The sequence below is a fragment of the Oncorhynchus masou genome, unplaced genomic scaffold, assembly GCF_036934945.1.
Source record: "Oncorhynchus masou masou isolate Uvic2021 unplaced genomic scaffold, UVic_Omas_1.1 unplaced_scaffold_1205, whole genome shotgun sequence".
NCBI lineage: Eukaryota > Metazoa > Chordata > Actinopteri > Salmoniformes > Salmonidae > Oncorhynchus > Oncorhynchus masou.
Window position 1 is genome coordinate 99,975 of NW_027001834.1, and position 10,000 is coordinate 109,974.

Sequence of the window (10,000 nt, forward strand, 5' to 3'; positions counted from 1 at the left end):
AGTGTATAGGGTGTAGTGTATAGGGTGTAGGGTGTAGTGTATATCAACAGACTGGGGGGGGGGGGTAAAATAAATAGTGTTTCTTCAGACCGTTGATTACCGAGCAAGAGACATTTTTATTTTCACCGTCTGATATATCATTGATATCAACACTTCAGGCTTGGGCAGTGGCTATGGTAAAGACGAAAGGAAGCCACTACATCATTGATTATCTGCTTATTTTAAAAGATTCACTGTGGAAATGTAATTGATTTAAAAAAAAATGTTGCTCAAGCTCCTTCATTAACAAGCTGTTTTGTAGCATGTCTCATAATCTACTACAATGTTACTTAGTTTATTTATTTATTTTTTTATTTTATTTATTTATCCACTGTTTAGTTTTGTGTCCGTTGTCCGTAGCTTAGCTTAGCCCCCATACCATAACCCCACCTCCACCGTGGGGCCCTCTGTTGACATCAACAAACACCATACCTCCACCGTGGGGCCCTCTGTTGACATCAACAAACACCATACCATAACCCCACCTCCACCGTGGGGCCCTCTGTTGACATCAACAAACACCATACCTCCACCGTGGGGCCCTCTGTTGACATCAACAAACACCATACCATAACCCCACCTCCACCGTGGGGCCCTCTGTTGACATCAACAAACACCATACCTCCACCGTGGGGCCCTCTGTTGACATCAACAAACACCATACCATAACCCCACCTCCACCGTGGGGCCCTCTGTTGACATCAACAAACACCATACCATAACTCCACCTCCACCGTGGGGCCCTCTGTTGACATCAACAAATACCATAACCCCACCTCCACCATGGGGCCCTCTGTTGACATCAACAAACACCATACCATAACCCCACCTCCACTGTGGGGCCCTCTGTTGACATCAACAAACACCATCACCCCACCTCCACCGTGGGGCCCTCTGTTGACATCAACAAATACCATAACCCCACCTCCACCGTGGGGCCCTCTGTTGACATCAACAAACACCATACCATAACCCCACCTCCACCGTGAGGCCCTCTGTTGACATCAACAAACACCATACCATAACTCTACCTCCACCGTGGGGCCCTCTGTTGACATCAACAAACACCATACCATAACTCCACCTCCACCATGGGGCCTTCTGTTCAGCAAATCACTCGCCCACACACGATGCCAAACACGTGATGAGCGGTTGTGAGTGGGACGTACTGGCAAATTCTCTAAAACGGCTCTTGGAGGCGGCTTATGGTAGAGAAATGAACATTCAATTATCCGGGCAACAGCTCTGGCAGACATTCCTGCAAGTCAGCAATGCCAATTTCAATGCTCCCACAAAACATGAGACATCTGTGGCAATTGTGTGACAAAACTGCACATTTTTTAGAGTGGCCTTTTATTGTCGCCCCAGCACAAGGTACACCTGTGGAATGATCATGCTGTTTAAATCGGATTCTTGATATGCCACACCTGTCAGGTGGATGGATTATCTTGGCAAAGGAGCAAAGTTCACTAACAAGGATGTCAACAAATGTCTGCACAAAATGTTAGAGTAATAAGCTTTATGTGCGTATGTTAATTTTCTGGGATCTTTTATTTCACTTTACATGTTGCGTTTTTATATTTTTGTTTATTTTTATTTTTTAATCCATGGTCTAGTTTTTGTAGTTGTCTGTTTTTTCTGTTGTCCGTCTTCAGTCACCTCTGTAGTGGTAGAACTAACACAACCCGTTGTATAGTGGTAGAACTAACACAACACGTTGTATAGTGGTAGAACTAACACGACACGTTGTATAGTGGTAGAACTAACACAACCCGTTGTATAGTGGTAGAACTAACACAACCCGTTGTATAGTGGTAGAACTAACACAACCCGTTGTATAGTGGTAGAACTAACACAACCCGTTGTATAGTGGTAGAACTAACACAACACGTTGTATAGTGGTAGAACTAACACAACCCGTTGTATAGTGGTAGAACTAACACGACACGTTGTATAGTGGTAGAACTAACAACACGTTGTATAGTGGTAGAACTAACAACACGTTGTATAGCGGTAGAACTAACACGACACGTTGTATAGTGGTAGAACTAACGACACGTTGTATAGTGGTAGAACTAACAACACGTTGTATAGTGGTAGAACTAACAACACGTTGTATAGCGGTAGAACTAACACAACCCGTTGTATAGCGGTAGAACTAACAACACGTTGTATAGTGGTAGAACTAACAACACGTTGTATAGTGGTAGAACTAACAACACGTTGTATAGTGGTAGAACTAACACAACCCGTTGTATGGTGGTAGAACTAACACAACCCGTTGTATAGAGGTAGAACTAACAACACGTTGTATAGTAATAGAACTAAGAACACGTTGTATAGTGGTAGAACTAACAACACGTTGTATAGCGGTAGAACTAACAACACGTTGTATAGCGGTAGAACTAACAACACGTTGTATAGTGGTAGAACTAACACAACCCGTTGTATAGTGGTAGAACTAACACAACCCGTTGTATAGAGGTAGAACTAACAACACGTTGTATAGTGGTAGAACTAACAACACGTTGTATAGTGGTAGAACTAACAACACGTTGTATAGTGGTAGAACTAACAACACGTTGTATAGTGGTAGAACTAACACGACACGTTGTATAGTGGTAGAACTAACACGACACGTTGTATAGTGGTAGAACTAACAACACGTTGTATAGTGGTAGAACTAACAACACGTTGTATAGCGGTAGAACTAACAACACGTTGTATAGCGGTAGAACTAACAACACGTTGTATAGCGGTAGAACTAACAACACGTTGTATAGCGGTAGAACTAACAACACGTTGTATAGCGGTAGAACTAACAACACGTTGTATAGCGGTAGAACTAACAACACGTTGTATAGCGGTAGAACTAACAACACGTTGTATAGCGGTAGAACTAACACGACACGTTGTATAGCGGTAGAACTAACACGACACGTTGTATAGCGGTAGAACTAACACGACACGTTGTATAGTGGTAGAACTAACACGACACGTTGTATAGCGGTAGAACTAACACGACACGTTGTATAGCGGTAGAACTAACAACACGTTGTATAGCGGTGGAACTAACAACACGTTGTATAGCGGTAGAACTAACACAACACGTTGTATAGCGGTAGAACTAACAACACGCTGTATAGCGGTAGAACTAACAACACGTTGTATAGTGGTAGAACTGATTCTCGTGTGCGTGTGTGTGTGTGTGCGTGTGTGTGTGTGCGTGCGTGTGCGTGTGTGTGCGTGCGTGTGTGTGTGGGAACAGTAGTAGTGTGTGGGAACAGTAGTAGTGTGTGTGTGGGGGGGGCAGTAGTAGTGTGTGGGAACAGTAGTAGTGTGTGTGTGGGGTTTAGGGGGGCAGTAGTAGTGTGTGTGTGGGGGTGGGGCAGTAGTAGTGTGTGGGAACAGTAGTAGTGTGTGTGTGGGGGTGGTAGAACAGTAGTTGTGTGTGTGTGTGTGTTTGGGGGGGACAGTAGTAGTGTGTGTGTGTTGGGGGGGGGGACAGTAGTAGTGTGTGTGTGTGTGTGGGGACAGTAGTAGAGTGTGTGTGGGGGGGTGGGCAGTAGTGTGTGTGTGTGGGGGAACAGTAGTAGTGTGTGTGGGGAACAGTAGTAGTGTGTGTGTGTGTGTGGGGGGGGACAGTAGTAGTGTGTGTGTGTGTGTGTGGGGGGGACAGTAGTAGTGTGTGTGTGGGACAGTAGTAGTGTGTGTGGGGAACAGTAGTAGTGTGTGTGGGGGGGTGGTAGTAGTAGTGTGTGTGTGGGACAACAGTAGTGTGTGTGTAGGAACAGTAGTAGTGTGTGTGTGGGGGGGGCAGTAGTTGTGTGTGTGTGTGTGTGTGTGTGGGGGACAGTAGTAGTGTGTGGGGGGGGGGACAGTAGTTGTGTGTGTGTGTGGGGACAGAAGTAGTGTGTGTGTGGGAACATTAGTAGTGTGTGTGTGGGGGGGGGGCAGTAGTAGTGTGTGTGTGGGAACAGTAGTAGTGTGTGTGTGGGGGGGGGACAGTAGTAGTGTGTGTGTGTGTGGGAACAGTAGTAGTAGTGTGTGTGTGGGGGGGGGGGGACAGTAGTAGTGTGTGTGTGGGAACAGTAGTAGTGTGTGTGTGGGAACACTAGTAGTTGTGTGTGTGTGTGTGGACAGTAGTAGTTGTGTGTGTGTGTGTGAACAGTAATAGTGTGTGTGTGTTTGGGGGGGCTAACCACATTACGTTGTAGTAGTAGTGTGTGTGTGTGTGTGTGTGTGTACAGTAGTAGTGTGTGTGTGTGGGGGGGGGACAGTAGTAGTGTGTGTGGGGACAGTAGTAGTGTGTGTGGGGACAGTAGTAGTGTGTGTGTGGGGACAGTAGTAGTGTGTGTGGGGGGGCAGTAGTAGTGTGTGTGTGTGTGTTGGGGGGGCACAGTAGTAGTGTGTGTGTGTGTGTGGGGGGTAGTGTGTGTGTGTGTGTGTTGGGGGGACAGTAGTAGTGTGTGTGTGTGGGGACAGTAGTAGTGTGTGTGTGGGGACAGTAGTAGTGTGTGTGGGAACAGTAGTAGTGTGTGTGTGTGTTGGGGGCAGTAGTAGTGTGTGTGTGTGTGGGGGGGGTAGTGTGTGTGTGTGTTGTGGGGGGGGGGGACAGTAGTAGTGTGTGTGTGTGTGTGGGGACAGTAGTAGTGTGTGTGTGGGGACAGTAGTAGTGTGTGTGTGGGGGGGCAGTAGTAGTGTGTGTGTGTGTGGGGGGTAGTGTGTGTGTGTGTGGGGGGGCAGTAGTAGTGTGTGTGTGTGGACAGTAGTAGTGTGTGGACAGTAGTAGTGTGTGTGGACAGTAGTAGTGTGTGTGGACAGTAGTAGTAGTGTGTGTGGACAGTAGTAGTGTGTGTGTGGACAGTAGTAGTGTGTGTGGACAGTAGTAGTGTGTGTGGGGACAGTAGTAGTGTGTGTGGGGACAGTAGTAGTGTGTGTGTGTGTGTGTGTGTGTGGGGACAGTAGTAGTGTGTGTGTGTGTGTGTGTGGGGACAGTAGTAGTGTGTGTGTGGACAGTAGTAGTGTGTGTGTGTGTGTGTGGACAGTAGTAGTGTGTGTGTGTGTGGGGACAGTAGTAGTGTGTGTGTGGGGACAGTAGTAGTGTGTGTGTGTGTGTGTGTGTGTGTGTGTGGGGACAGTAGTGGGGACAGTAGTAGTGTGTGTGTGTGTGTGGGGGGGGACAGTAGTAGTGTGTGTGTGTGGGGGACAGTAGTGTGTGTGTGTGTGTGGGGGGAGTAGTGTGTGTGTGTGTGTGGGGACAGCAGTAGTGTGTGTGTGTGTGTGTGTGTGGGAGGGGGACAGTAGTAGTGTGTGTGTGGGGACAGTAGTAGTGTGTGTGTGTGGGGGGACAGTAGTAGTGTGTGTGTGGGACAGTAGTAGTGTGTGTGTGGGGGGGGGCAGTAGTAGTGTGTGTGTGTGTGGGGGGGGGACAGTAGTAGTGTGTGTGTGTGGGGACAGTAGTAGTGTGTGTGTGTGTGGGGACAGTAGTAGTGTGTGTGTGTTGGGGCGAGGCACAGTAGTAGTGTGTGTGTGTGTGTGTGTGTGGGGGGGGGGGGCAGTAGTAGTGTGTGTGTGGGGACAGTAGTAGTGTGTGTGTGTGTGGACAGTAGTAGTGTGTGTGTGTGGACAGTAGTAGTGTGTGTGTGTTGGGGGGAGGCACAGTAGTAGTGTGTGTGTGTGGGGGGGGGGCAGTAGTAGTGTGTGTGTGTGGGGACAGTAGTAGTGTGTGTGTGTGGACAGTAGTAGTGTGTGTGTGTGGACAGTAGTAGTGTGTCAGTGTGATTGGTTAGCGGTGTTGCTGTAGTTCTCGTGTGATTGGCTAGAGGTGTTTCTGTAGTTCTCGTGTGATTGGTTAGAGGTGTTTCTGTAGTTCTCGTGTGATTGGTTAGCGGTGTTGCTGTAGCACTCGTGTGATTGGTTAGCGGTGTTGCTGTTGTTCTCGTGATCGCAGAGCTAACAGTAGCAGCTAGCCAGTTAGCCCCATTGACTTACTATGGGCTTGCGATCTTCACACACTGCAGTGGGAAGGTAGCTAGCCAGCTATCAGTAGTAGCAGCTAGCCAGTTAGCCCCATTGACTTACTATGGGCTTGCGATCTTCACACACTGCAGTGGGAAGGTAGCTAGCCAGCTATCAGTAGTAGCAGCAGCTAGCCAGTTAGCCCCATTGACTTACTATGGGCTTGCGATCTTCACACACTGCAGTGGGTAGGTAGCTCCAATTTGAGTGCTTGTAGCAGCATTGCTAATGGCTACGTAAGTGACAGATAATGAGAGAATTTACGTGCCGTTGCCTCTTCAGAAAGTTGAAGGACAAAAATCACTTTTGTATTTTATATTTTTTGTTTTATGATTGTCTTTCTTGGGCAAAGATCCATATACAGTCTTTGTGTGATAAATATCTCATTTACATGAGTAGATCGTTATCACATTTTTCAAATCTTAAAAATAAAATAAAAAAAATGTTAGAGTAGATTGTTGACCAAAAAGACAATTAAATACAATTTAATCCCACTTTTGTAACACAAATACAATGTGATGAAATCCAATGGGAGGGATGAACACTTTTGTGTGGCGCTACTAAGTTCAATAAATGGTTGAAATATTGTTGAGTTCTGGGCTCCGTGATTCAGTCCTCTGTCTGTCTCTCTGTCTCTCTCTCTCTGTGTCTAAATGTCTCTCTCTGTCTCTCTGTCTCTGTCTCTCTCTTATGTCTCTGTCTCTCTACTCTCTGTCCCTCTGTCTCTCTGTCTCTCTGGGTGTCTCTATGTCTCTCTGTCTCTCTGTCTCTCTGTCTCTGGGGACTCTCTCTCTCTCTCTGTCTCTCTCTGTCTCTCTCTCTGTCTCTCTCTCTCTCTGTCTCTGTCTCTCTCTCTGTCTCTTTGTCTCTCTCTCTGTCTGTCTGTCTCTCTCTCTGTCTCTGTCTCTCTCTCTGTCTCTCTCTCTGTCTCTGTCTCTCTGTCTCTCTCTCTCTCTCTCTCTCTCTCTGTCTCTCTCTCTGTCTCTTTGTCTCTCTCTCTCTGTCTGTCTGTCTCTCTCTCTGTCTCTGTCTCTGTCTCTGTCTCTCTGTCTCGGTCTCTCTCTTTTTCCTCTCTTCTCTTGCCCTCCCATCCTCTTTAATCCCTCTCTTCTCTCCCTGCTTCTAATATCTAGGCCTGGCGAGGGGAGCCGAACGGAAAGAGAGAGAGAGGGAGGGATGGAGAATAAAGGAAAAAAAAGAAAAACGTCAATTACCAATAATAATAATTATAATTAAGCAATCATTTAATAGGAAATCAAATTATGGTGGGGGGGGGGGGGGGGCAGTGGGAGAAGAGGGGAGGTTTCCCTCATGAGACCATATTCATTTCTATTATTTTATTTGGCCGCAGAACTTCGGGAAGATCGAGGGGGTGGTGCATAGGGCTTTATTAACTGTTCGCCTTAGGTGTTTCTGTTTTCAGGTGGGGGAGGGTTGGAGAAGGGCTGGGGAGAGGGGAGGGTTGGAGAAGGGCTGGGGGAGAGGGGGAGGGTTAGAGAAGGGCTGGGGGAGAGGGAGGGTTAGAGAAGGGCTGGGGAGGGAGGGTTGGGGGGAGAGGGGAGGGTTGGAGAAGGGCTGGGGAGGGAGGGTTGGAGGAGGGCTGGGGAGGGAGGGGGGGAGAGGGAGGGTTGGAGGAGGGCTGGGGAGGGAGGGGGGAGAGAGAGGGTTGTTGGGGGAGGGCTGGCGAGAGGGAGGGTTGGAGAAGGGCTGGGGAGGGAGGGAGGGTTGGGGGAGGGTTGGGGGAGAGGGAGGGCTTGGAGAAGGGCTGGGGAGGGAGGGTTGGGGGAGGGGCTGGGGGAGGGAGGGTTGGAGAAGGGCTGGGGAGGAGGGAGGGTTGGAGAAGGGCTGGGGGAGAGGGAGGGTTGGAGAAGGGCTGGGGAGAGAGGGAGGGTTGGAGAAGGGCTGGGGAGGGAGGGAGGGTTGGGGGAGGGCTTGGGGAGAGAGGGAGGGTTGGAGAAGGGCTGGGGAGAGGGAGGGTTGGAGAAGGGCTGGGGAGAGAGGGAGGGTTGGAGAAGGGCTGGGGAGGGAGGGAGGGTTGGAGAAGGGCTGGGAGAGGGAGGGTTGGAGAAGGGCTGGGGAGAGAGGGAGGGTTGGAGAAGGGCTGGGGAGAGAGGGAGGGTTGGAGAAGGGTGGGGAGGGAGGGAGGGTTGGAGAAGGGCTGGGGAGAGGGAGGGTTGGAGAAGGGCTGGGGAGAGAGGGAGGGTTGGAGAAGGGCTGGGGAAAGGGAGGGTTGGAGAGGGGCTGGGGAGAGGGAGGGTTGGAGAAGGGCTGGGGAGAGGGGGAGGGTTGGAGAAGGGCTGGGGAGAGAGGGAGGGTTGGAGAAGGGCTGGGGAGAGAGGGAGGGTTGGAGAAGGGCTGGGGAGAGGGAGGGTTGGAGAAGGGCTGGGGAGAGAGGGAGGGTTGGAGAAGGGTTGGAGAAGGGCTGGGGGAGAGAGGGAGGTTGGAGAAGGGCTGGGGAGAGAGGGAGGGTTGGAGGAGGGGCTGGGGAGAGAGGGAGGGTTAGAGAAGGGCTGGGGAGAGGGAGGGTTGGAGAAATGGGCTGGGGGAGAGGGAGGGTTAGAGAAGGGCTGGGGGGAGAGGGAGGGTTGGAGAAGGGCTGGGGGAGAGGGAGGGTTAGAGAAGGGCTGGGGGGAGAGGGAGGGTTAGAGAAGGGCTGGGGAGGGAGGGTTGGGGGAGAGGGAGGGTGGAGGAGGGCTGGGGAGGGAGGGTTGGAGGAGGGCTGGGGAGGGAGGGTTGGGGGAGGGGAGGGTTGGAGGAGGGCTGGGGAGGAAGGGAGGGTTGGAGAGAGAGAGGAGGGTTGGGGGAGGGCTGGGGAGAGGGGGAGGGTTGGAGAAGGGCTGGGGAGGGAGGGAGGGTTGGGGGAGAGGGAGGGTTGGGGGAGAGGGAGGGTTGGAGAAGGGCTGGGGAGGGAGGGTTGGGGGAGGGCTGGGGGGAGGGAGGGTTAGAGAAGGGCTGGGGAGAGGGAGGGTTGGAGAAGGGCTGGGGAGAGAGGGAGGGTTGGAGAAGGGCTGGGGAGAGAGGGAGGGTTGGAGGAGGGCTGGGGGAGAGGGATGTTTGGAGAAGGGCTGGGGAGAGAGGGAGGGTTGGGGAGAGAGGGAGGGTTGGAGAAGGGCTGGGGAGAGAGGGAGGGTTGGAGAAGGGCTGGGGAGGGAGGGAGGGTTGGAGAAGGGCTGGGGAGAGGGAGGGTTGGAGGAGGGCTGGGGAGAGAGGGATGTTTGGAGAAGGGCTGGGGAGAGAGGGAGGGTTGGGGAGAGAGGGAGGGTTGGAGAAGGGCTGGGGAGAGAGGGAGGGTTGGAGAAGGGCTGGGGAGGGAGGGAGGGTTGGAGGAGGGCTGGGGAGAGAGGGATGTTTGGAGAAGGGCTGGGGAGAGAGGGAGGGTTGGGGAGAGAGGGAGGGTTGGAGAAGGGCTGGGGAGAGAGGGAGGGTTGGAGAAGGGCTGGGGAGAGGGAGGGTTGGAGAAGGGCTGGGGAGAGGGGAGGGTTGGAGAAGGGCTGGGGAGAGAGGGAGGGTTGGAGAAGGGCTGGGGAGAGGGAGGGTTGGAGAAGGGCTGGGGAGAGGGAGGGTTGGAGAAGGGCTGGGGAGAGAGGGAGGGTTGGAGAAGGGCTGGGGAGAGAGGGAGGGTTGGAGAAGGGCTGGGGAGAGAGGGAGGGTTGGAGAAGGGCTGGGGAGAGAGGGAGGGTTGGAGAAGGGTTGGAGAAGGGCTGGGGAGAGAGGGAGGGTTGGAGAAGGGCTGGGGAGAGAGGGAGGGTTGGAGGAGGGCTGGGGAGAGAGGGAGGGTTGGAGGAGGGCTGGGGAGAGAGGGAGGGTTGGAGGAGGGCTGGGGGAGAGGGAGGGTTGGAGTAGGGCTGGGGAGAGAGGGAGGGTTGGAGAAGGGCTGGGGAGAGAGGAGGGTTGGAGAAGGGCTGGGGAGAGAGGGAGGGTTGGAGAAGGGCTGGGGAGA

General features: G+C 52.0%; 1 protein-coding gene across 1 annotated transcript in view; it reads right to left on the reverse strand.

Moving 5' to 3' along the window:
- LOC135529892 (zinc finger CCHC domain-containing protein 7-like) overlaps positions 1 to 10,000 on the reverse strand; it is a 60,289-nt gene that overhangs the window by 4,530 nt on the left and 45,759 nt on the right. The window lies entirely within an intron of this gene.